Raw genomic sequence first — 25,590 nt, 5'->3', positions numbered from 1 at the left:
ATTACTAAGGCTATGAAAAATATGCAATCAGATTTGTTTCAAAATATAGAGCCTTCAACATATTGCAAAACAATAATGAAGATGTTGTGAAGAAGTTCACATAGATGTGGAAAGACACATATGGACTAGCAACAGTAAAGGAAAGTGAACAAGAGCCTAAAGAGGTCAAAGATGATGAAGAAGATGATAACAATGAAGACACTATTAAGGGAGATATAGAAATGAAATTAGATGACCAGGCAATAGTTGAGGTAGAGCAACAAGAAGAATAGTGTACAAGATACACAATTTCCTAATGTTAGCCCTCAACATGTAACAAGTGTAAATAATAAAATAGTAACACTAAAGGATGTTTCTAATTTCACTACTCAGAAAATCAATCCCCTTATAGAGGAAGATGTGAAAAAGATACTTGATCAATCTACATTGTAGAAAAAATTATGTGATAATCCTATATTGGTGAGTGTAGATGAACTAAGGAAATTAGTGACTAAAACTCCAAGGTAAGAGATGAATACACAAGGACCACCTACCATCACCCCTCAAGTCACTAATGTAAAACCTTTAGATAAAACACTAGAAGCTACATCAGCAAAGGTTGATATAGTTGAAAAGGATAGAGTAGAAACTTAAGTCACTGCTAAAGAACAAAGTGAAATAGGTTAGATAGACTTATCTACACCTCCAACACAAGTACAAGGTGCATCACAAGGCATTATGGAAAAGAAGAAAAATCCTAAAGAGATTGAGTTGACACCAAAGGTAAGGAGCAAGTAGCAATTCAAGTACTGGTAACTTTACCAAAATATAGCACTCCTTCTAGTCACAGTCTTCAAAAGCCAAGCATAGATGCAACACTATTGCAAATCTTAGTGCTGAGTCTAAGTACATCAAAGGCTGAAGAAGTGATACAATATGAAGATGTAAGCCTTGATGAAAGACTGTGTTACCAAAGTATGATTATGACATAGTGAAAATTGAGTAGATGGGCATACTACAAGAAGCCCTAGCTAGAAAGAAGCATCAAGAACTACTTGGAAGGGAGCATAGGTAGAAGAAGTCATTACTTGACATCCAAGACATCTTTCTATATGCATTTAGTATGCCTACTCTAGATGAGATCAAGCCACTCATTGAACAATTGAAAACTATAGTAGAAAAGGTTAGTGATGTAGACCTTGATACAAATGCTAAATTATTAGAATGGTCTAAAAAGAAGTTTCAAAACAAAGTGAATGAGAAAATATCAGGTGATATAGCACTCACCCAAGTTTCATTGGCAACTAAGGTATAAAGTGTGAAGAAAGCACTTGAGAACATTTTCTCACTATACACTAAATTGTGTAATCCCACACTCTTCACACAAGAGATAAGAAGACACGTTTTGATTTTGGAAAGTCAATTTAATTCATCAAGTGCAAAATTTCCTATGAATCCAACTCAAAGTGAGAAGCACTTCAGAACATTATTGCAAATACAGAGTTAGTTAGCAGCGTTGTCTGTAGATGAAGCCAATATAAGGGCCAAACTAATTATAATTAGCATCCAAACAACATTGACTCCAAACATGGAGATTTTTCACAAGGAATTAGGTTATGCTAAAACTCTTATGAGGAAAGACCCCAATCTTTCAACATTAGATAGCCTAGTCCACCTTGCTGTTGAGCTAGCCATCAAAATTAGGTCTTTGGATGTAGCATCTAAAAATTTGGATGCAGCTCTCAAAATTATTCTTGAGATCCATAAATCTTTCTTGGACAAACACACTATTAGTGTATAGCCCATTGACATTAGTGTCAAAAAGAGGGAGATATAGAATTTGCGAGAGAGTAAGAGGAGATACAGAGAAAGGGGGAGAATAAGACCATGAAGTAGAAAGCACAAACATCATGAGACACATTTACTCAGCAGGAGTATAGAGTATAGAATAAACCTATCAATTTAGGGGGAGTTATCAAATTTTGAGGTATATATAAGTTGTTACAAAATTTTGAAATTTTGAAATTTTTTATAGAAGTCGAATAAGAGATATGTTATGCTCGCAAGAATTAGGATATCAATGCATGACCAAGTATTTTTGACACTCATGTTAAAGGGGGAGATTGTTGATCTCAGATTGGTTTTGACTAGTAAATGTCTACACACTTAAGTCATTTACTTAGTTCATGCCAAACAAGTAGTATATGCTAAGCAAAACATGTATATGATAGAGCATATTGAGTCCACAGTGAGTGTTGAACCACTCATGTGTCGAGTCACTCAAGTGTTGAGTAGATAGTGTATGCCAAGTGAGCCAAGAGCTAAGTAAGAAGTGTATGTTGAGTAATATAGATGTCAATTCATAGTAAAGAAATCAATATATGCTGAGCATTAGAGACTTCAGATGTTGAGTGAGACAATTTTTTCATAATTATTTATAATGGGACAAACAACTATCTAAACCATTTTTTAGCTGATTTAAAGATTGAATTATGATACTTTGGAGATAAGGATGAACTTTAAGTTGGATTCTTAATGCATCAAAAGTAGCCAATAAAGTAAAGGGAAGATTTAAGTGGAAAAATAGATGAATCATAGTTGTTGATTCATACCTAACCCTAAGTTACCCAAGTCTTCTTAAGGAGGAAAAACCCTAAACTTTCCAAGGTATATGAAGGAGTGAAGAGAGAAGTTTTCATGCACAAAAGAGAGCATTCATGGTGGCTAAGGAGTTATGATCTTAGAATAGAGGAAGAAGATAACATACAACAAAGAGACATCTAATCAAGAAGGATCTAGAATACATTAGTTTAGAGGTGATCTATCATCAATAAACCAAGTGCTAATTGTGGATCATTGTTGAATCATTCTAATAGGTGAATTAGTAAAATATCTTAACTAAGTAGTCCTAATAGGCTATATTGAAATTCTCTAACAAGGTGATTACTTAATTTTGAGTTGAAGTCCTTTTGCAAGACACACTTATAATAGGGTGTTGAAATTCTTTTATAGGGTGAGACCTAATAGTCTTTGTAAGCCTTTAATAGGGTATACCTTTCATAGGATAAATTATGTCTCATGGAAAAAAATTGTAACCTTCATTGGATAAACTTTATTACTATAGTAGTGACAATTTGTGGGTGTCATCCCAACCCCAGTTTTACCTTCTTATTGGAGGGTTTCTCGATAATCATATTTGGTGTCATACATGTGTGAATGTTTAATTTTTTACATGATTGATATGTACATGCTTTACATGGTATTTATTTTTACTTATTGAATGTAGGAGAGATATGTGTGGTGAATGTTTTTATGGGTCAAAGTTTAAACTATTGATTCACGCCCCCCACCCCACAGAAGTTTACCTTTCCTATTGTAATTCCAACATAAATATGATGAACTAGTGGCACATAATTCAAGCCAAACCATTTTGAAGAGAATTCAAGGAAGATTCTAGAAGAAAATTCTACAGGAACCAAATGGAAAAGTGGGTAGATTCATTGTATCCCACCTAACTATAAAATGGGTGATTGTGGTTAAGTAGAAAAAGATGTGAATTCTTTATTTATAGAGATAGATAGTTAGAAGAAAAGGTTGGCATGTGCAATAACCTAAGAAAGAAAAGGAGTCTAGGGTATTTCTTCATTCAGTGGCCAAACATAAGTGACTACACTTGGCATGTAAAGAAAGAAGACTTAAGAGTATGAATGCTTGAAGGGTGAACAAGCTATCAAACCTAAAGTGTGTGAATGCCAAGAAAAATGGAGGATTAAAATAGATATTTGTAATCTATGAGTTGTAATTTTTTATCAGATCAAGCCTTACTATTACTTTCTAATTGTTGTATTAGTCTAGGGAAAATCCTTTGGATTAAGGTTGACCTAACAACCATTTGTAAATCCTTTAACTAGATGACATTCTAATGGAATGGTAAAAAGTCCTCTAACAAGTCTCACTCCTAATAAGGTGATTGAAATCCTTTAACCATGTTACATTTATTAGTGTGTATTGTAACCCTTAATAGGGTTGGCCTTTTACAAGACATTAGTTTAGAAAAGTGAGAATTAGTAGCATATTATCGGTGGTTTTTCTTGAATTAGGTTTCCACATAAAATCCTTCTATCAAATTGTGTGAATGTTCTTATGTTGTTTCATGTTTACATTTCTACAAAGTTGTTTTAACCTAGCATAGTAACCTACAAAGTTTAAGTATTTAATGATCTAATGGTTGCATGCATGATAAGGTTGTATGGATATGGGTCTACTAAGAATTGAAAAGTTTTATTTGTACATTTGGACCTTGAATAACTAATTCACCCCCCCTCTCAATTATTCTAAAGACAAATAAAACATCATAAAACATCTTGAAATAAGTTTTATGATTTTTAGAGGTTTTTTTTAGGACATTTTATGATTTTTATCAATTTGTTCATGATATTTTATGGATTTTTTTATGATTTTTTTTAGGACATTTTTTTATTTTTATGGGTTTGTTCAAGACATTTTATGATTTGTATGGATTTTTTTAGGATGTTTTATGATTTTTAGGTCTTTTTCCAGGATCATATTTGAATTTTTAGGATTTTTTAGGAATGTATCTAAACTTGTAGGGTTTTTCCAAGATCATAAAGAATTCACAAATGTTAGCTCCAATCCAATATGCAAGAAGTCTAATGGATAACATATTCTTAGGGACATGTTGTTAGTTCAATTTTAAACTTGCACACTATGTAGGTGATATCCCCCCCAAAAAGACACAAATTATGTGAGGCCAAATATAGAGTATGTACAAATTTGTGACACTAGAGTAAGATAAGAATAGATATTAACCAGATTTTGGGCCATGGACAAGGACTAAGAATGTCTTGCAATATGAAGGATGTGATCAGGGAATGACCAAAGGGGGAAAACCTAGATGGAATCCCAATAGATGGAGGAGAAACAATAGATTACACATAGTGCCTATTTGCTAGGTTTTCACCATGGTACTAGCCCAAAATGCCTATTTACTAGGTTTTCACTTTTGGATGGAATGTTTCTCTTAACTCAAATTTTCATGCCAAGATGCTTGTTTGCTAAGTTTTCATCCAGGCATCCATTTTTTCATGACTTTTTCTATTTTTTTAATTTCCTTTTTCAAGACCTTTTAACCATGTTTTTGGTATTTTTTTAGGACTTTTAGACAGAATCAAGTATAGTACTTGCAGAGATGCATATTGTTGGTGGACATGGGTAGTGGTTCACCCTCTAGAGTCATGAACTGATATACTCTAAACCCAAATTTTTCAATAACTACATAGGGTCCTTTCCAATTTTGTTCAAATTTGTCTCATTTTTCTTTATGTTGTTAAGTCTTGTAGTTCATTTTTAGGACCAAATCACTGACCTCAAAATGATGACCTCAAACTTTCTTATTATAGCTTCATTTGAGTCAATTTTAGTAAACTTGCATATGTGTCAAAGTAGCTCACCTCCTCTCATCGAGATTTTCAAGTTCATAGAGTCTAGATACTCTGTAGTTTTCATTATCAACAACATCTTGTTGGGATACTCTTAATGATGGAATTTAAAATTCAATAGGAAGTATGGCCTTAATACCATAGACAAGAGAGTATGGTGTTGTACAAGTGGGAGCATACACACTTGATCTATAGGCCCAAAGAGCTTATCCATGCCTTAGTGCCACAGACTAGAATATTTGTATTAGATGTATTTCTCATAGAGCTTATCAACATCTTTATTTTGAAATGAACTACCATGATTAACAATAATAGTCAAGAGGACTCCATAACGACATATGATATAGTTTAGGATGAACCTTGAAATCTACTTTTTAGTGGTAAAAGTTATTGGGAAAACTTCAACCCACTTAGTAAAGTATTCAATTTTTGTGATAATGAAGTTATGGTCATTAGAGGCAGGAGGTGAAATAGCTCCAATGAGATCAAATGGCCATTGTGAAAAGGGCCATGGAGAGATAACTAGTTGAAGTTCTTGCACTGATGCATGGATTAGATTACTATGTATCTAGCACTGATGACATGTTTTGGAAAAATCATAAGCATCTTGTTCCATGGTGGGCCAATAATATCTAGCTCTTATTAGTTTCTTTTCTAGGTTCAAACCATTGAAATGGCCTCCACATATACCTTCATGTACCTTATGTAAGATAGTTTAGCTTCTTGTGAATCAAGGCATCCAAAAAAGGTTTGATAGAAGGATCTCTTGTAAAGGGTGTCATAGAAGATGACATATCTAGTGGCTTGGTAGATAAATGCTTGATGTTCATTCTTGGATAAGTTAGGTGGTAGGATTTGGACATGTAGGTAGTCATAAATATCTTAATACTAAGGGAAATTGGGACCGACAAGTTTACACTCAAACTAAAATTGTGAGAGTTCAAATGCTGGAATCAAGAATTGCTTGACAAGAAATTCACAACACTCCACATTTTAAGGCATATCAATCATAGAAGAAATTATGGTCATATCGCTAGCTTGTTTGCTCTGTATTCTTGGGAGCTAATGAAAAGAGACAGTGACAAATTATGATTTAAGAAAATATGCCATCTATTTGTAAGGCATTAACTTATCATCTTTGGTTTTATAGTAATCATTGACTTGTTAGATGACTAACTGGGAATCACCAAATACTTAATGTTGTATGTTCCACATTATGACTAACTTTAGTCCTGTGATCATTGCCTCATATTCTACCATATTGTTTGTACAACTAAATGCTATCTGGTATGACTTGGGGATTATATCTCCTTATAGTGTGATAAACATAATGTTGACTCCTATACCATTTCTTATATGTGATACATCATAGTAAATATACCATTCATTAGCCATATCCATGTTACATATGGCTTCATCTAGAAATTCTATCAACATGGGATGATCATCTATCATAGGTGTTTCTACTAGTTGATTAGCTATCACTTGTCCTTAGGTATCCTTTTTGTCCATATATTCTATGTCAAATTCACTAAGGACCATAACCCATTTGGCTAAGCTTTCAATGAGAAGGACCTTACTTAGGAGATACTTTAATGGGTCAATCTTGGAGACCAATGTTGTTTTTTGATGGAGCATGCAATGTCTCAACTTTTTGGCTACAAATACAACAATAGGGCAAGCTCATTCAATGAGAGAATAGTTTAGTTCATTTATTAAAAGTTTTCTTTTGATGTAGTAAATGACACACTCTCTTGCTTGTTCATTGTTTTGTGCTAGGAGAGCTTCTAATGCTATTTTTGTAGCTAAGATGTACAAAATGAATGGTTTTCTTGGAATAGTAGACATTAAATCTAGTGGATGTAGAAGATAGTCTTTGAGCTATTGAAAAGACTCATCACATTGGTTATTCCATTTAAATAATACTCCCTTGTGTAATAGATGTTGGAATGAGTGACATTTATCTACTAGTTGTGCAATGAATTTGTGGATAGAATGTAATCTCCCTTGTAGAATTCTTAATGTTCTTAGATTTTTTGGAGGATTCATTTCAAGTATTGATTTCACTTTTCTAGGATCAACCTCAATGCATCATTTAGAAACAATATACCATAGGAGCTTTCCAAAAGCAACTGTGAATACACACTTTTTAGGATTAAAATAGAGCTTATAACTTTCCATTCTATTGGATATCTTGTCTAGGATGCCAAAATGATTACTTCTTCTAGGGGATTTGCAAAGTAAGTCATCTACATAGTCTTCCATTAGGATGTGCATGAAATCATGGAAGATGGTAGTCATTGCTCTTTGATATGTTACCCCATCATTTTTAAGGCCAAAAGGTATGAAATTCTAGCAATATGTTCCCCAAGGACATGTGAAAGTTATTTTATGTTGATCCTCTAGAGCTATTATAATTTGGTTGTATCTAGAGAAGCCATCCATCAGTGATAACATCTTATATCCAGTTATCATGTCTATGATGATGTCTATATTTGGTAATGGGAAAGCATCTTTGGGATATGCTTTGTTGAGATCATGGAAGTCTGTGCATATTTGGATGCCTCAAGAGTGTTTTCTTACCAGTAATAGGTTAGATATCCACTATGTATAATCAATGGCTTTATGAATCCTACATCCACTAGTTTTTTGAATTCTTCTTTGACAAGCAGAGCAACTTGAGGATGCATCTTTCTCAACTTTTTCTTTACTCATTTCACTCCTAGTTATAATGATAGGTGATGAAGGACTAGTTCAAGATCTAATCCAAGCATGTCTAGATAAGACCAAGTGAAGTTCCAGAAAGTGTAATGCCCCACTAGAGATCCTTAGAACAAAGATGAAATACAAGCCAAGATAATTTTTCTTTAACAAGTATGAGTGTACATGAAAGCATCATACATGGATCACATAGATTGCAAAAAAAGTGTTAACCACCATCCTTAACAACCAATGAATCTCCAAATACCACTACCCAAACCAACACACACAAGAAGATATAGGAAACCAAAATGATAACTAGAAAAAGAATCTAAGATCTATCAATGCATGGAAAATGAATTAAACCCAAAGGGTACTTTAATCACCAAAAAATGATCCCCAAAAACTAGTGGAGATGCCCCCTATTTTTCACGTGAGGACCATAGACTAACATATTCTCACATGAGGATGTGTAGCATGCCACATGAGGAAATACCTTTCACACAAGGATGTGTGAAAAATAGTGTGAGAAAGTGCTTGGCCAAATAGCCAAGGCACCCAAAACTAGTGTCAAGTTTCACATGAGAAAGTGCCAAAGGCCAGATGAGGAAAACCAACACAACATGCAAGATCTTGCATTCTTACACAAGAAAGTGCAATTTCACATGAGAATCCAAGACATCACACCATAAAATAAAAGGTAAAAATATAAGAATTAAAGTTCCTCCATACTACGGAGTATTGAATCCATATCTCAAACAATAACTAAAATATAGAATGCTAGAATCTCAATCTAAACATGCAACCATAGCAATGAAGGGAAAGAAAAGAAGGAAACATCATAGTGTACTAAAACAACATCACAATGGGTAGAACAACCAAACTAAGTACACAGTTCCTCCCAACTATAATAGTATCATAAGACTATCATGGGCCCTAGCCATGCCCCACACGCAACATCCCAAACTACTGACCAAATCATTGGTGCTAACATATGAAAACATCACTACTAAAATGTGCTATGATAAAAGCATAAGGAAATCTAACATGGTAAAAGTAAAGCATAGCATAATCCTACAAAGTAGATTACATCATCTATGATATGCTAATAATCATAATAAGGAAATGTGTCAATAGTAACATCATTTAAACATTGTATACAATTATTCCAATGAAAGCATAAATTACAAGAAAGCATACTTTGAAACTCAAAATACCAAGTGAAACATCTAGCAATGGTCACACTAGGATATTAGACTATCTTTGTACACTAGTCCCCAATAGTGGTATAGGTAGCTATGCCTCCCAACGACATGGAACCCATAGGCCCACTCTCACTATGTTAATGGAGATAATGATCCAACCACAAACACACATAAAGAACAACATCCATAGCTAACACTCGCACCAAATAGTTGTTGGACTAACTGCCAACATTCCCCTTTGAGATTCATGACATGGCTTAACCACCTCCTATGTTCTATAAGTCTAGTGGTTGTATCAAGCATTGATAGGTCAATCTTTTGGTGCAATAGCAACTCTAGGTTATAACAAGTGGTAACAGAGCGAGGTTATAGGTTTGAATCTCCTCAGGTAACACTGGGGGCGATAGTTGGACTCACTACCAACATTCCCCTTCAAGATTCACAACATGGCTTAACCACCTCTTATGTTCTATAAGTCTAGTGGTTGTATTGGGCATTGACTATTTACAAGATTTATTGCAAATGTTTGGTGGGTTTTGCGATTTTTGGATTTTTTAGGATATTTAATGTTTTTGTGTTGCTCATTTTTTCAGGATATTTTATGATTTTTAGGGATATTTCTAGGATATTTTGATGATTTTCAGGGATTTTTTCAAGACATTTTATGATTTTTATCAATTTTTTCAGGACCTTTTATGATTGGTATGAATTTATTTAGGACATTTTATGATTTTTATAGATTTATTCAAGATTTTTATGATTTTTAGGTCTTTTTTCAAGATCATATTGAAATTTTTAGGATTTTTTCAAGATCATATCTATTTTTTTAGGGTTTTTTAAGGATCATAAATGATTCACAAGTGTTAGCTCCAATTTGATATGCGATAAGCCCAATGGATAATGTGTGCTTAGGGGCATGCCCCTAGTTAAATTTTGAACTCATGCATTGTGTAGCTAATATGCCACTAGACAAGACACAATCTATTTAACAAAGCTAGAGATAGTGTATGTAAAGATTGATGATGCTTGGGTGAGATAACAATAGATATTAACTAGTTCACAGGCCATGATCAATGACTATGGATGTCTTGCAGGATGAAGGATGTGATTAGGGAATGACAAGAGGTGGGGAGAGCCAAATGGAATCCCAATAGATGGAGGAGAAACAATTGATTACACATGGCACCTATTTGTCAGTTTTGCACCATGTTACTTTCCCAAAGTGCCTATCTACTAGATTTTCACTTTTGGATGAATTATTTTTCTCTTGACTCAAAGTTTTGTTCCAAGACATCTATTTCCTAGGTTTCATCAAGGCATCCATTTTTTCATGACTTTTTTCCATTTTTTATTTCTTTTTTCATGACTTTTTAAAAAAAATTAAACATTTTCTCAAGACTTTTTGTCATTTTTAAAAAATATTTTTTTCAACACTTTTTACCATTTTAAAATATTTTTTCATGACCTTTTTACATTAATTTTTTTTTCAATTTTTTTGTTGATTTCTTGACCGTCTTTAGAAGATAATTGGCACATAATGATATAGATGAATGACTAAAGCACCTTATTCTTTGAATATTTCTCTTGAAATTTATGTAATAATGAACCATGACTATGATAGAAGGCTCAAAAGATGTTGGTAGGGTAATAAAAATGGGGATGAAATAGAATTAGGAAAGGGATTGGATAGGCTTGATGAAAGGATAGGAAAAATAAGTAAGAGGATGGAGGGAGTGAAAGAAGGATTGATGTTTAGTCGATAGAAGTGGATGCAAGAATAACATTGGTACACACCTTGAAAGGTGATGGAATGATGGAGGAAGAGGAGATTTTAAATTGGCAATAGGAAAATATATGAAAATTTGGGATACACCAAAATGGATTTGGAAGGTGGAAGACTTTTTGATGAAGAGATAACAATTTTTGATACTAGCTTTGATAATTCTTTAAGACTTTGTAATTCAAAAAGCTTTTGGGAATCCTCACAGTCTTTGATTTTTCTTTCTTTTGTGGGTCCTTAGATTGCATTGTTCGAAAAAGAGATTTGGGAATCCATATTGATTTTGACTTTTATTTTTGATTGATGAGCCTGTTTGGCCTTTTTACCATTTCTTTTTCTTTTTAGACCATGTTTTTCTTTGTTTTCACATGTCCATTAGATTGGACATGTTGATCCTTGATTAAATGTGGATTTATTTACTTAATGAATTTATGCTTGGCATTCAAATTACTTGGAGATGGAACACAATTCATGGATGGATAGGAATTGTGTGGAAGACTTTTGGATAGGTGAATGGTTTTCCAGGATGTGTGCCTTTGTGGACTCACACATGGGGAAGGGTAAGTTTAATGTGAACTAGTGGATTGAGAAAAATATGGACCTAAAATGTATGGAAGGGATGAAGGAGTAGGTATAGGTTTGAATTTAAGTTTGAAAGGGATACCAACATCATGAGAGTGCACTTTAGGGTTGATGTCATGACCTTTATAATTTTTTTGATATGAAATGGTTTTGACATACTTTGTTCTTTAGTGTTGGACGCTTTGACTCAATAAATATTTTGACTAGTGGGATAGTTGCTATTATATGTGAGTCCATGTTTAGGTGTATATGATGTAGCGAAGTGAAAGGACCAATAATTTGACTAGAATTGACAAAACTAGGGGAATCTATTTGGAGTGGAAGGGGTTCATGAACATCTTTTATAAAAGCCTTTCAAACATTAGGGGGATTAGGTACAATAATAGGATCCTTTAATGGAATAGGAACAATGATGGGATGATCTTGTAGGATAAGATCTTGTGGAATATTTGGAGGGATGAAAGGATCTTTAGGAGAATCTAGAGGGGAAATGGGATTATTTGGGAGACAAAGGAATGATGGGATCTTTTAGAGGACCTAGGAGTGAAGAGAAAATTTGACCTTGACTTGGATTGGGATCATTAGGAAATATGGTAGGTTTATCTTGATATTTATATGGAAGTGAAAGGTCAAGGGGAAATGAATCATCTTGGATGATGGGGTTTTTGTAATGTTCAAGGGAAATAAGGTCTTGGTCAAGGATTGGATTAGATTAGACATTAATAGGATCTTAATCTTGATTAATTTTAAGACTAATTTCTTAGCTCTTTGAATCATCCTCTTGACATGGGGTATGTATTTCAATATGTATAGGAAGCCTTTAAAAGGGGTCGATGTTTGGTTCTAGTGTTTTGGAATCATGAAATGGACTTATGTCAATGATGGTACTAGTTTGAATTTTTTTTGTGGATATTTCTTGAGGGGTTTCATTATTGGAAATGAAACTTGAGAGTGATGAAGGAAAAAATTGTTATGAAGCTTGGGGTGATGAAGAACTAGAGGGAGACATGGATGTTTTTTGAAGGTTCACTTCTATGTGAAAATTTTGGGATGAGCCACTACTAGACATGGGTAAAATGTTATCCTCTTCAAATAATTTTTGAAAATTTTTGTCCAAAGCATATGATTTGGATTTATGTTTCTTTTTTGATCTTGTTGGTGTTGTAGATTTTATATGTTCATGTTGTTCAGGTTTGTTTGGTTGAAGACACTCTTGAAAAGGAATTTCATTGATCATGTTTTCTTTATGTGAAAAAGTTGACATGTTTGAGTATTTTTGATCAAATGTTATTAAAGGCCAAAGCATTTGTGGACTCAGTGTTGGTGGAATTATTTTTTCACAATGCTTTTGTCTGATCACTTGATTTAAATGGAACAAAGATTTGTTTAGAGCTTGAAGGAGGCCCCCATTGGATTGTTCCACATGTTCTTGAAGTGTTTGGTGGAGAAAACATGGTGCATGTATAATTTTAGGAAGATGAGTGATGTTTTGAAATAGAATTGGGTTGATCATATTCAAAGTCTTCAATGAGAAGTATTTGGTTGAATATTTTCTTTGCCTCTATGATTTATGCAATAAGTTTTTGTATTTGTGATCTATCCATGAGACATTTTATGTGAGTGTCATAATAACATTGTACTAGACAATTATAGAGTTTAGCCATGTCATAGGTTATTTTTGGAATGGATTCTATTTGATGTTGGACCTTTTCAGACTCCTTGTTTAGTTTCTTTTGCAAGTTTTCAATAAGAAGCATGTGAGATTCAAGTGATTTACCATAAGATGTTGAGGTTTCATTTTCATTTGATGAAATGAGGTAAATTCATGTGGTTTTAATCTTATGTTGGGGTCAAAACCTTGTGTTAGATCAAAAGGTGTATGTGAAGCATTCACAATGTTTGAGTGAAAACCTTTTTGTTGCACATGTGTGCCTTGTTTTGGGTCCAAAATTTTTTATGTGTTGTTGTCACTTTTTGGAGGATATATGCTTAGTGGGTCCATTTTTAATGGTTGTGAAACTTGGTTTGACTTGGGTTGAAAGTTTGTTGACATTGCTTGGTTTTCCTTTATTTTGGATGAATTATTGGTTGTGTTTTCTCTTGAGAAAATAATGGTTAATATAGGTCTTCTAATCTTTTAACTAATTGTGTTCTTGTGAGAACTGACATGATACCCAAGTATGCAGATTAATTTTGTTATTTTGAAACAGACTTTCTACCTCCCAAGTGTACACATAAACTACCAGTTGTGCCCAAATAGTACCAAGTGCACTCCTAAGGTGTGCACTTGGTATCTAGAAGGGCGTAGTTGGCATATGAGGTGTTTGGGTGACAAAAAATACAATGTATGCTCTAAGTGTTTTTAGAATTTTTTTAGGGTTATATATGCAATGCATGAAGTTGTGAGAATGTTATTTGGACTCTAGAACCTAAGGTGGACTTCTTAGTTACCAAGTGAACCCTAAAAGTACCAAGTGCACCATGAAACTAACAAGTGTTCTCTAAGGTGTGAACTTAGTAAAAATAGGGGTGGAGTTGATAAAATAGATTAAAATTTGATAAATTGAAAAGGGTTATGCAAGATATGACTATTTGTTTTGGATTTTTAAGGGTTTAGATATGTGATGCAAGTTGTGAAAGTGAAAAATTACCTAGGGTTATGATATTCTAGGTGTAAATTAGCTAAGGGGATGACACACAAATGTAAATTTGAAAGATGTTTTGGACTTTTGATTAAGGGATATGAAGATTATTATAAGGTATAAAAAATGAAAATTGTGTTTGACTTTATACTTTGGATTAGTAAAACTGAAAGTAAGGGTTGATGTATGCAACTTAAGATTGGATTATGCAAGGGGTTATGCTAGGGTTGATAATGATGTTTAGGATATGAAAGATAGGGATATGAGATTATATAAATAATTGGGTTTGACAAATTATTTGGATAAGTTGATTGTTGAAGATGTTTGTAGGATTTTGATACTTGGAGGAAATGTTAGGGTTTTTCTACTATGCAAGGTGAAGAGATTATGCAACTAGGGTTAAGAAAAATGACATTTAGGGAGACTAAATATGTGATAATGCTATGAAAAGTGTATGAAAGGTTTGGACTTAGAAGAAAATATTTGGAAAATATCATTCTAAGAGTTTAACCCTATGAAGATGGACTTTCGATTTTGACCAAAATAGATAAAAATTGGAAAATATTAAAATGATAAAAAGGAAAATGTCAAATCTATCAAGAAACATAGAATTTTACCCAAGAAAAATGATAAAAAGGATGACAAAAAGACAATGGTGAAGATCCTTCATCCATTGACATAAGGAGATACTCTAAAGTTCATATTTTTTTTCTAATTTTTGACTAAGTTCAAAGGGGTTCCAAGTTCTATTAGAGTGCACTTGGTGTTGTCTGGGTGTACTTGGTTTTAAGAACAACTCATTTTGACTTCAAGTTTGCATTTTAAGACCCTATAATTTCCCATAGATGCCTCTATAGGTCCTCATTTTGATCATGTCCTAAACATCAAATGAGCTCCCTTCTTAAACCTACAAGAAAAAATCAAAGAAAACCCAAGTTAGTAAGAATGATTCACATTGGGTTCACCAAATCTAGGACTAGAAAATAGGTTAAAATCTAGCATACTATAAGCAACCAAAAATTGAATCAAAATATGCTAAACCAATCTAATCTATAATGAAAATTAATGAAAGTAAATGGATTAAAATAAGTAAAACCCCCTCTTCGATTGAAGTTCCCATGTCCTTATTTATTCTCCAATGTTGATGTAGCTCCAATTTCCTATAGTGCACACACAATTGAAAGAAAATGAGAAAATAATATGATAATGGGATGAATGCTATTGAGAATACTATAAGTGTGGTTTGGGCCTAATTTTTTAGAATATGGATGTTAAGCATTGAAAATGAGTGCAAGATGGCTCAATTTATAGTCAAAACACAAGCGGTGATACATGAATGAGGAGATGGATATTTTCCAATTTGAATTTCCAACTTGGCACAATATTCCTTAGAATATCTATGAAAAATATAGAACAATATGCCAAATATAGGATTCTATGACATACACAAATCAATACGGCTAAAAGTGGAAGATAATCTATTACATGCATATGACACATAAAAGCCACTAGTAGACAAGAATCTATGATAAATGTGGATTATTTTAGTCATTTGTAAGGAATAATATATTTCAAATATGATGCACATTAGCAAGTGTAGATAGAGGATATATGACACACTATGGATATTTTTTAGGACTAGGTGGAATATTTGAATTAAAAACTCATAATCCCAAACAAATGGAAATTAGTAAATTAGAAATTAGAAATGGGAATATAGAACTTAGGAAAATGAGAATTTTAAGTGTTTGCAAAGATGAACCAATTAATTAATTTGGAATGTTGGCTAATAAGAATAATTAGTAAGGAAAGATGAAAATGACTGAAATAACATAGGAATAGATTATAGGTTATCCAATCCTATAGGGAGACTTAGTAAGTGATTGGCCAATTTGATGAAATAAATATAGGATTAACCCTTTGATGTATGTGATGATTATGGAAATTGACTCCGATGATGGTGAGTAGATCAAAGCTATGATCAAATTGATTGAGTGATTAGGATTGATTACATATCAAGGGTATATGACATTGATTAAGAGCATGTGACATTGTAAAGGCCATAGGATTGAAATTTATTGATAAGATTGATCATAATAACATCAATGAACATTGTCAATGTTATTAGATTAAGTGGATAATACCATGATCTAACATTGAGGGACTCCATAATTTCAATGATCAAATGATAAAAATGACAAATTGACCTAGCACCGAGGGACATGAAAATGCCTAGGGTTGGATATATGATGATTGATTAGGGATATTTGATATGTTTTAAATCATTAAGGGCTGATTTGGGATGGTTTTGGGTTAATTTGGAATTATTTTGGGTTGATTATAAAGGTTCTTGATGATGTTGAAAAGGTTTAGGATTGATTGAATGAGATTTTGATGATGTTGAAATTATTTAGAGTTGATTCTAAAAAGTTTAGATGAAACAAGAACTGATTCTAAAATGACATTTAGTTGATTTAAAATTGGGGTGTGAATGATGAAGGATATTATCAAAACATTCTTGAATGATAATCAAATTTTCTAAAAGATGAGAGTTAGTAAAAAGAGAAAATGAGACATGTTAGTATGAAAATGTGATTAGATAGAGGACGCAAACCATATTTGAGAGTCTACAAATCTAAGCTTTATTCATGTTGTTTCTCACTATTCTTAGGTTACCACTAATTTTCCTTTTTTATCTTCATTGTTGGATTATTGGTATCTATAATTTTGTGCTAACTATCCATACTTATGACAAATAAAGAATACCATATCTATTGTCCAGTTGTAGGACTAGAAAATGGGTTAGAACCTAGTATACTATGAGCAACCACAAAACTCAATCAACATATACTAAACCCTTCTAATATACCATGAAAACTAATTAAAATAAAGGAAGTAAAAAAAATGAAACCCTCTCTTCAATTGTAGTTCCCATGTCCTTCTTTCTTCTCTATTTTGATGCAGCTTTAATTGCCTATAGTGCACATAATCAAAATAAAATGACAAAATTATGGGATGGATTATATTGAAAGTACTAGAAGCTTGGTTTGGGTGTGATGTTAAGGATAGGGGTTGAAGATAGAAGATGAGTGCAAGATGGCTTAATTTATAGGCAAAATACAAGAGCGGAGACATGAATGAGCAAATGGACATTGGTCAATTCGAGTGTTCAACTTGGCACAATATTCCTTAGAATATCAATAAAAAATATGATACAATATGCCAAATATAGGATTCTATGACACATAAAAGTCAATATGGCTAAATGTAGAAGAGAACCTATGACATGCATATGACACACCAAAGCCACTTGTAGACAAGAATATTATGATGAATGTTGCTTATTATAGTTGTACCTATGAATTGTGGGCGTCTAAACCTCACAGACACTTCAATGTGGTCATTACCTATGGAATCATCCTAGGATAAACATGGTATTGTTTACCCAAGACACCCGACAGTGTGACTCATTGCCTCCTATCTAAAGAGTTTTTTGCTTATTAAATATCCTCAGATTCAAGGTGTAAGCAACTAGACCCTCACAGAATGAAGGGTTCAATGAATTCAATTAAGCTAGATGAATGAAAATTTACTCTAAATGAAGTGCAAGCAATTAATCTAAGAAATAAAAGACATTAAGCTAAATTTATGCATTATTAAGCTAGATGAGAATCTAAAAATGATAGCAATGTGAAAATTTAGAAAATAAGGTGAGTGCTCAATTCGAAAAAAAATCAATACTATGAAAATTCAACCTCTGTAATGAGGAAATGAGGGTCTCTTAAATAGACTTTCCTGGAATCCATCAATGGTTGAGATTGATTTCAATCAACAGTCAGGATCGAAGATGAAGTTCAGTCATTAAGGAAGATTCTCAAATCAAAGGGAGTTAATTGGCTCAGATCTGAGTGTACGAGCCAATCAACTCAGATAGACTTCAGTGTAAAAACAAGTGATCTAGGTCACTTCTAATTTGATCAGCAGTGAATTGGGAATTTCCTTTTTGAACTGAAGAGAGATTTTGGAGAGATATTTAATTTAATAAAATGAGATATGCTCTCATAATTACCTTTTTCATTTAATTAAATAATTCTATTTAATTAATTAGAGGCACTTTTCTTATTTAATTAAATAACTTCATTTAATTAAATGACTTTGTTTAATTAATTAGAAGTAAGTTCTCCATTTAATTAAATAATTTCATTTAATTAATTAAAATAGGCATATTTATTAAATTAAATAAATTTAATTCCATAGTACATTAGCCTTAGGATATAATTTAATTTAATTAAAGTATAAGTACTTAATAATTAAATTAAATATTAATCAATAGGTTTAATGTGACTAATATGAGTAAATACTATAGGAATTAAATAATAAGCATGATGAATGCAGATTAGGGTTTTCTACATCTAACATTTAAGTCAAGTAGCAAGTAACAGAATAAGAATTTTCTTAGTGAAATTGGACTTTAGGATTGATCAGAAATAGACTAGAATTGGTATCATGGCAATGAGCCAATTTTGGGGTATTACATTTTGCCCCTCTTTGAATGAATGTGCGAGCAACACGTTCAATTCAAAGAAAATTAGAAAACATGATGTGAGGATCAAGAAATGAGATTGGTTTTGAAATTGATGATATGAAGACCAATTGATAAGCTTTTAAGGACTATCTCTAGAACAGAGCTTAATCCTAAGAGATCCAAGTTGAGTGCCTAGATACCTAAGATTGATAAGCATTTAAAAGATTATCTCCAGAACAGAGCGTAATCTTTAAGGATCCAAATAGAACATCTAGATACCTGAAATTGATAAGCATTTAAAAGGTTTCTTTAGACCAAAGTTTGACCTTTAAGGATCTAGATAGAATACCTAGATACTTGAGATTGAAAGCATTTAAAAGATTATCTCTAGAATGAAGGTTTACCTTTAAGGATCCAGATAGAACATTTGGATACCTGAGATTGAAAGCATTTAAAAGATTATCTCCAAAATGGAGCTTAACCTTTAAGGATCTAGATAGAACACCTAGATACCTGAGATTGATAAGCATTTAAAAGATTATCTCTAGAATGGAGCTTAATCTTTAAGGATCTAGATAGAACACCTAGATACCTAAATTGATAAGCATTTAAAAGATTATCTCCAAAATGGAGCTTAATCTTTAGGGATCAAGATAGAACACCTAGATACCTAAATTGATAAGCATTTAAAAGATTGTCTCCAGAATAGAGCTTAATCTTTAAGGATCCAGATAGAATACCTAGATACTTGAAACTGATAAGCATTTAAAAGATTATCTCCAGAATGGAGCTTAATCTTTAAGGATCTAGATAGAACACCTAGATACTTGAAATTGATAAAAGATAGCAAGATTAAATTATGAGTCATAGAATCATCTCCAGAATGAGGTTTGATCCTCAGGAGTCAAGGTTTAGATTGTCTTGATACCTGTAATCAAATGATGACAAGATGAAAAAGATGCCAGAAAGAGGGAAACAAGATGCCCCTAGTGGTGAGATGCCCCGAATGATGAGGACATAAGATGGGAATGAGATGTTGTGAGTGATGAGATTCAGATTGATTTGAAATTCAAGTTCAATGATGTAATCATTCTGCCCCCTTGGGAGTGAAATCGAAAGATGACACACCATAACTATGATGTAAAGTAGTATACAAAGAGATACAGAAGAAATTTGAGATGTAGTAGAGTGTAGAAAGGATTAGAATGATCAAAATAAAATATGAAGAGATCAGAACGATCTGAAGAAATATGAAGAGATTATAATAATTAGAAGAAATATAAAGAGATCAGAATGATCTGAAGAAATATGAAGAGATCAAAACAATCTGAAGAAGTTTGGAAGTTGATCCAAAGTGATTTTGAGGTCCAAAAGACCAAGTTTGAGTAAGGAGTTGACCAGAATTGAGCATAGTTGACTTTAGTTGACTATTTCCAAAATGAGTTTTGAAAACATGAAGAATGTAGAGTTGAAGGAATTCTAAGAATTGTAAAGTATCAGAAAGATTTGAGTTGCACAAGCGTTCGATCACATCGGTCCCCAAAATTTTAAAACACATTTTTGAGGCACTTAGGTGTGTCAGATTTCGAATTTGATCCCAAAAATAGATTCAAAGTAGCCATAATAGCCAAGAGGGTGATTGATCGATCATTTGTGCAGTCATTAAGAAACATGATACTTTGAAGAGATGAACAATCCCTTATCATAGAAGGTGAAAGTAGATTTGCAATTGAATCACATGCTTATGCAAGTGAATTATGTAATGCAAGACTATGTTAAATGCAACCCTAGGTCGGGTTATTGAGCCTCGACAATTTATCATCACTGGATATAAAATAAAGCTTGTATGTTATACAATTCCCACTGACATTGCAATCATGGGAATATGAATAGAACATACATTATAAGTTTGTTGGGATTAAATGTAAGCATTTGAGGCATAAGAAACCAGAATGACCAGAACATTTGTCCCTTTTAATGTAGCAAGTTAACATAAGCATCAAAGCATAAATGCTAGAATGACCAGAATGTTTCTTGCATGATAGGCACACCAAGCACATGTGAAATCCATCTTATGCTTGAGTATTCAATATTTATTCTATCTGCAATGACCCTTGTATTTGTAAACTGAGATAGAAGTGTGTTAGATATGCTCGCAGTGACCTGTATGTTCACTTAGCAGGATGAGTATTAGTATTTACTGTAGCATGAAGAGTTCACTCCAACAAACAAGGAGAAGAACCAATGTTATTGACGTATTCATATAAAAGGAGTTGAGGTACACACAACCATCCAATATGAGATGGAGGCTCTTATAGTGGATACCCCTTTTATAGGAATAGACTAGCCTATTGGAACTAAACCATAGACAAAAAGCAAAGAAAAGATCATGCCCCTAGTCATTACTTCTCTAGTCAAAGATGACATCATCAAGTTGCTCGAGGAGATATGATAAAGAAAAACAAAGCAAACAAAGAAAATGCTCAACATATCCAAACAATTATATCATTTTTGAGTTTAATGTTTTGGGATTGATGTCAAGTGTTAGTGTCCAGAACATGTTTCAAAGAAATCTCTTTAGTAGGGTGACGACAATAGGCAGACATAGTCAGAACGATTGGTGACTGAGGTCAAAGAGGAATCTTCATGATGAAGAACTTAAGAAGGATTGAGTGATAGTAGATAGACATAGCTAGGATGACTGGTGACTGATGCAAGAGAGATTTTTCATAAAGGAATCTGAAGACATGACCTAAGCAACAGTAGGTAGACACAGTTGAAACAACTAATGATTATTGCTAGTGTCACTCTTTTCAAGAAGCTACAATCGAAGGGTCAAGCCATGTGACTTCCAGTTGGGTGATCTCGTCCTGAGAGAGAAACCCAAGAATCAATAACAACAAGTAAAAAAAGGAAAGTTTGAACCAAATTGGCTTGATACATACATCATTACTATAGTATATGGATCTGGCGCCTATTAGCTTTCCATTACCAAAGGAGAAGTTCTTAAAGAGCCTGTGAACACTCTCCACCTGAAGTGGTTTTACAATTGATCTGATATTGGTAAGCTCTTTGCACATATCTATATGTCCTGAAAAAAATCTAAAAATAAGAAAAAGTCCTGGAAAAATTGTTACCTTGGTGAAAACCTAGCAATAGGCACCTTGGTAACACTCCTTTCACCAGAGAGTCCATCTCACTATAATCAAGATGCTTTGTAGAGCGAAAGACTCCAAAGTCTGATTAATTTCTTCCCCTTAATTCTCGATATTGCATATTAAGGGGAAGCTCTATATGTGCACTAGTCAGCGTTGGCCCCTAGCTTGTTAAGCAAGTAGTGTGCACTTTTAGATGCTGGTGTGGGCTACTAGTCTCAACTCTCCTTACGAAGCCACTAGGAATTAATATGAATGGAAGCCAAGTAAAAACTAACTAGTTAGAAGCTACCTAGTTCACCTTCGAAAGGAGGCATAATGTTTTTGCAAGGAGGGGGAAGAATCTCTCCTATAGAACTCACCATAGGCATGCTATTGGACATTTGAAGGTGGTATACGTGCGTGTCCCCTACCATAAGGGTGCTCATTCAGTGTATACTATTGAATCCTTTGAATATACCAAAAACATGGGTGCCCTCTAGGGGGTGACATGGCTGTGTGAGGTACACACATGCACATAAGATGTGGGACAAAGGTTTTTCCTTCTCTACTAATTTTTCTTTCTAGGGATAAAGCGTGTCTATTATCGAGTCATCAACTAAGTCCAAACCATTTTACAAGAAACAAAAGTCAAGACTCCCCTATCTTGTCGAGTTGCCTTGTCCTCGAAAGGACTATTTTTGACTACTACTTGCTTCCCATTATCTTCTTTAAACACTTTACCTGAATTGCAAACTTGAAACTTTTTCCAAATGTCTTGCAAGGTCAATCTCGCTGTCTGTCCAATTGAACTTGTCTTGAAAATTTGCCCAATCTGTCTGAAAAGTCTAGAAACCTTGTTAAAATCATTTGCTATTGTAAAATTGTTCTACCTTCTCACATGAGTCAGGCCCTCTAAAGGATTGATACGGATTGGTGGTTTAGATCTAAGGGTCAGAGTTTTTGATTTCCCTCAAGGGGAAAGAGCATAATCCTCTACCTTATTTCCTCACCCAAACATGCAAGACAAGTTAATTATCAACTTGGCTTAATCAATCCAAACTCATTCTTCCTTAAATATTTTGATTCCCTAAAAGGAAATCATTGTCTTATCATAGAAGAGAATAAGCGTTGGAGAATCACCAAGCTTCTTGCCTTCTTTGGAATGTCGTCTTTTGGAAGCATCTAGGTTTCTAATTCACTCTTGGTCATGACCTCCAAGAAGTGAAGAGCATATTCCCCTATTCTTCTATCTTGCACCCTAGGAAGTTCACAAGCCCCTAATTAATCTAATTTTGAAAGCAAGAAAGGAAGACACACATTATTTTGTGGGTTTGAAATATTGTCTTTGACAAGCATATCTTTGACAGCGTTCTGCAAGAAAAATGTCAGTTTTTTTTTTAGTGGGTTTTAAAAGGAACCTTTGGCAATACATCCTACAAAAAATGGTTAAGCTACAAGAAATCTAGAGAAACAGATCAAGACAAGTATGTTAGCAAAATCAGATAAGCTGAAGATAAAAAAATGCTAAAAAAAAAAGCTATTGTTACAAGATCTTGCACGAGATCTCTGACAAAGCCATGCAGAATTATTTTAGGCTCGCAAAAATTTTTGTTATAGCCTACATGAAGAAAATAGGTGCCACACAAAGTTTCACGTGCTCAGGCACTTTCTCATGTGACACACAAAGAATCTTGGTGCCAAGATTCAGAATCCTTGCGCAAAAATAAATAGTTTCATGTGAAGATTCCCAATTCTGTATGGAATCATATGGACAGAGAACTTAAAATTTTATTTTAAAATGCAAAGAAGCTAGAAATGTACCTGTGAATTATGGGCCTCTGAACCTCACAAACACTTCAACATGGTCATTACTTGTGGAATCATGTTGGGATAAACATGGTATTGTTTACCCAAGACACCCAACAATGCGACCCATTGCCTCCTATCTAAAGAGTTTTTTGCTTATTAAATATCCTCATATTTGAGGTGTAAGTAACCAAACCCTCTAAGAATGAAGGGTTTGATGAATGCGATTAAGCTAGATGAATGCAAATTTACTCTAAATGAAGTGCAAGCAATTAATCTAAGAAATAAAAGACATTAAGCTAAATGTATGCATTATTAAGCTAGATGAGAATCTAAAAATGATAGAAATGTGGAAATTTAGAAAATAAGGTGAGTGCTCAATTCGACAACAATTCAATACTACGAAAATTCAACCTCTATAATAGCAAGTAGCAGAATAAGAATTTGCCTAGTGAAATAGGACTTTAGGATTGATCAGAAATAGACCAGAACTGGTATCATGGCAATGAGCCAATTTTGGGTTATTAAAATAGTCATGTGCAAGGAATAATATATGTCAAATATGACACATATTAGCCAAGTGTGAAGAGAGGATCTATGACTCAGTATGTCCATGTGTCAAGACATGGTGGAATATTTGAATTAAAAGTTCATAATTCCACAAAAATGGAAATTAGTAAATTAGAAATAGAAGTGGAAAATAGGACATGGAAAATTGAGAATTCTCATAGTTTTGCAAAGATGAATCAATTAATAAATAAATATTAATTAATTGAGAATGAGGGTTATTAAGAATACTTAGTAATGTGGGATGAAAATGATTGAAATGACATAGGAATAGATTATGCATTATCTAATCCTACAGGCTAAATTAGTAAATCACTAGCTAGTTTGATTAGATATATATAGGTTATCCTTTTGATAAAATGCTTGATGATTATGTAGATCAACTTGAATGAGGGTGGGTAGATCAAAGCCATGATCAAATTTATTGAGTGATTAGGATTGATAACATTCCAAGGACATATTATCTAGATTAAGGACATGTTACATTTAAAAGACATGTAAAGGCCATAGGATTGAAATTGATTGATAAGATTGATCATAATAATATTAACAAACATTGTCAAATGTTATTAAATTGATTGAATAATGCAACAATTTGACACCAAGGGACTCAATAATGTCAATGAACAAATGATAAAAATGATAGTGCCAAGATTATATTTGATAGGTTTGGTAGGTTTAATGGATTTCCAAGGCACTAAGGGATACAACAATGCCTAGGGTTGGATAGATGATGATTTATTAGGAGTGTTTGATGTCTTTTGTGTTGATTTAGGATGATTTTGGGTTGATTAGAAAGGATTTTGATGATTTTGAAATGGTTTAGGGTTGGTTGGATGAGATTTTGATAATGTTGAAATGATTTAGATTTAGTTCTAAATTTTTTAGATAAAATGGGAACCAATTTTGAAATGATTTGTAGTTGATTTGAAAGGGAGTGTGAATGATGAAGGATATTGTTGCAATATGCTCAAATGATAATCAAGTTCATGAAAATATTGGAATTAGTGAAATAAGAAAAATGGACATGTTAGTATGAAAATGTTATTAAATAGTAGATGTGAACCATTTTTTAGCATGATGCAGGGAGGAAAAGGAAAACCAGGGCCAAAGGCTCACCCAACTCTCTAAACCACCCTATAAGAGTTAACACAATGAAAGAAAACACAAAGAACAAAAACCAAAGAAGGAAGAAGAGTAAAATACTT

The sequence above is a fragment of the Cupressus sempervirens genome, chromosome 7 (assembly GCF_028749045.1).
Source record: "Cupressus sempervirens isolate cs-2001-9-10 chromosome 7, ASM2874904v1, whole genome shotgun sequence".
NCBI lineage: Eukaryota > Viridiplantae > Streptophyta > Pinopsida > Cupressales > Cupressaceae > Cupressus > Cupressus sempervirens.
This window is presented reverse-complemented; position numbering follows the sequence as displayed.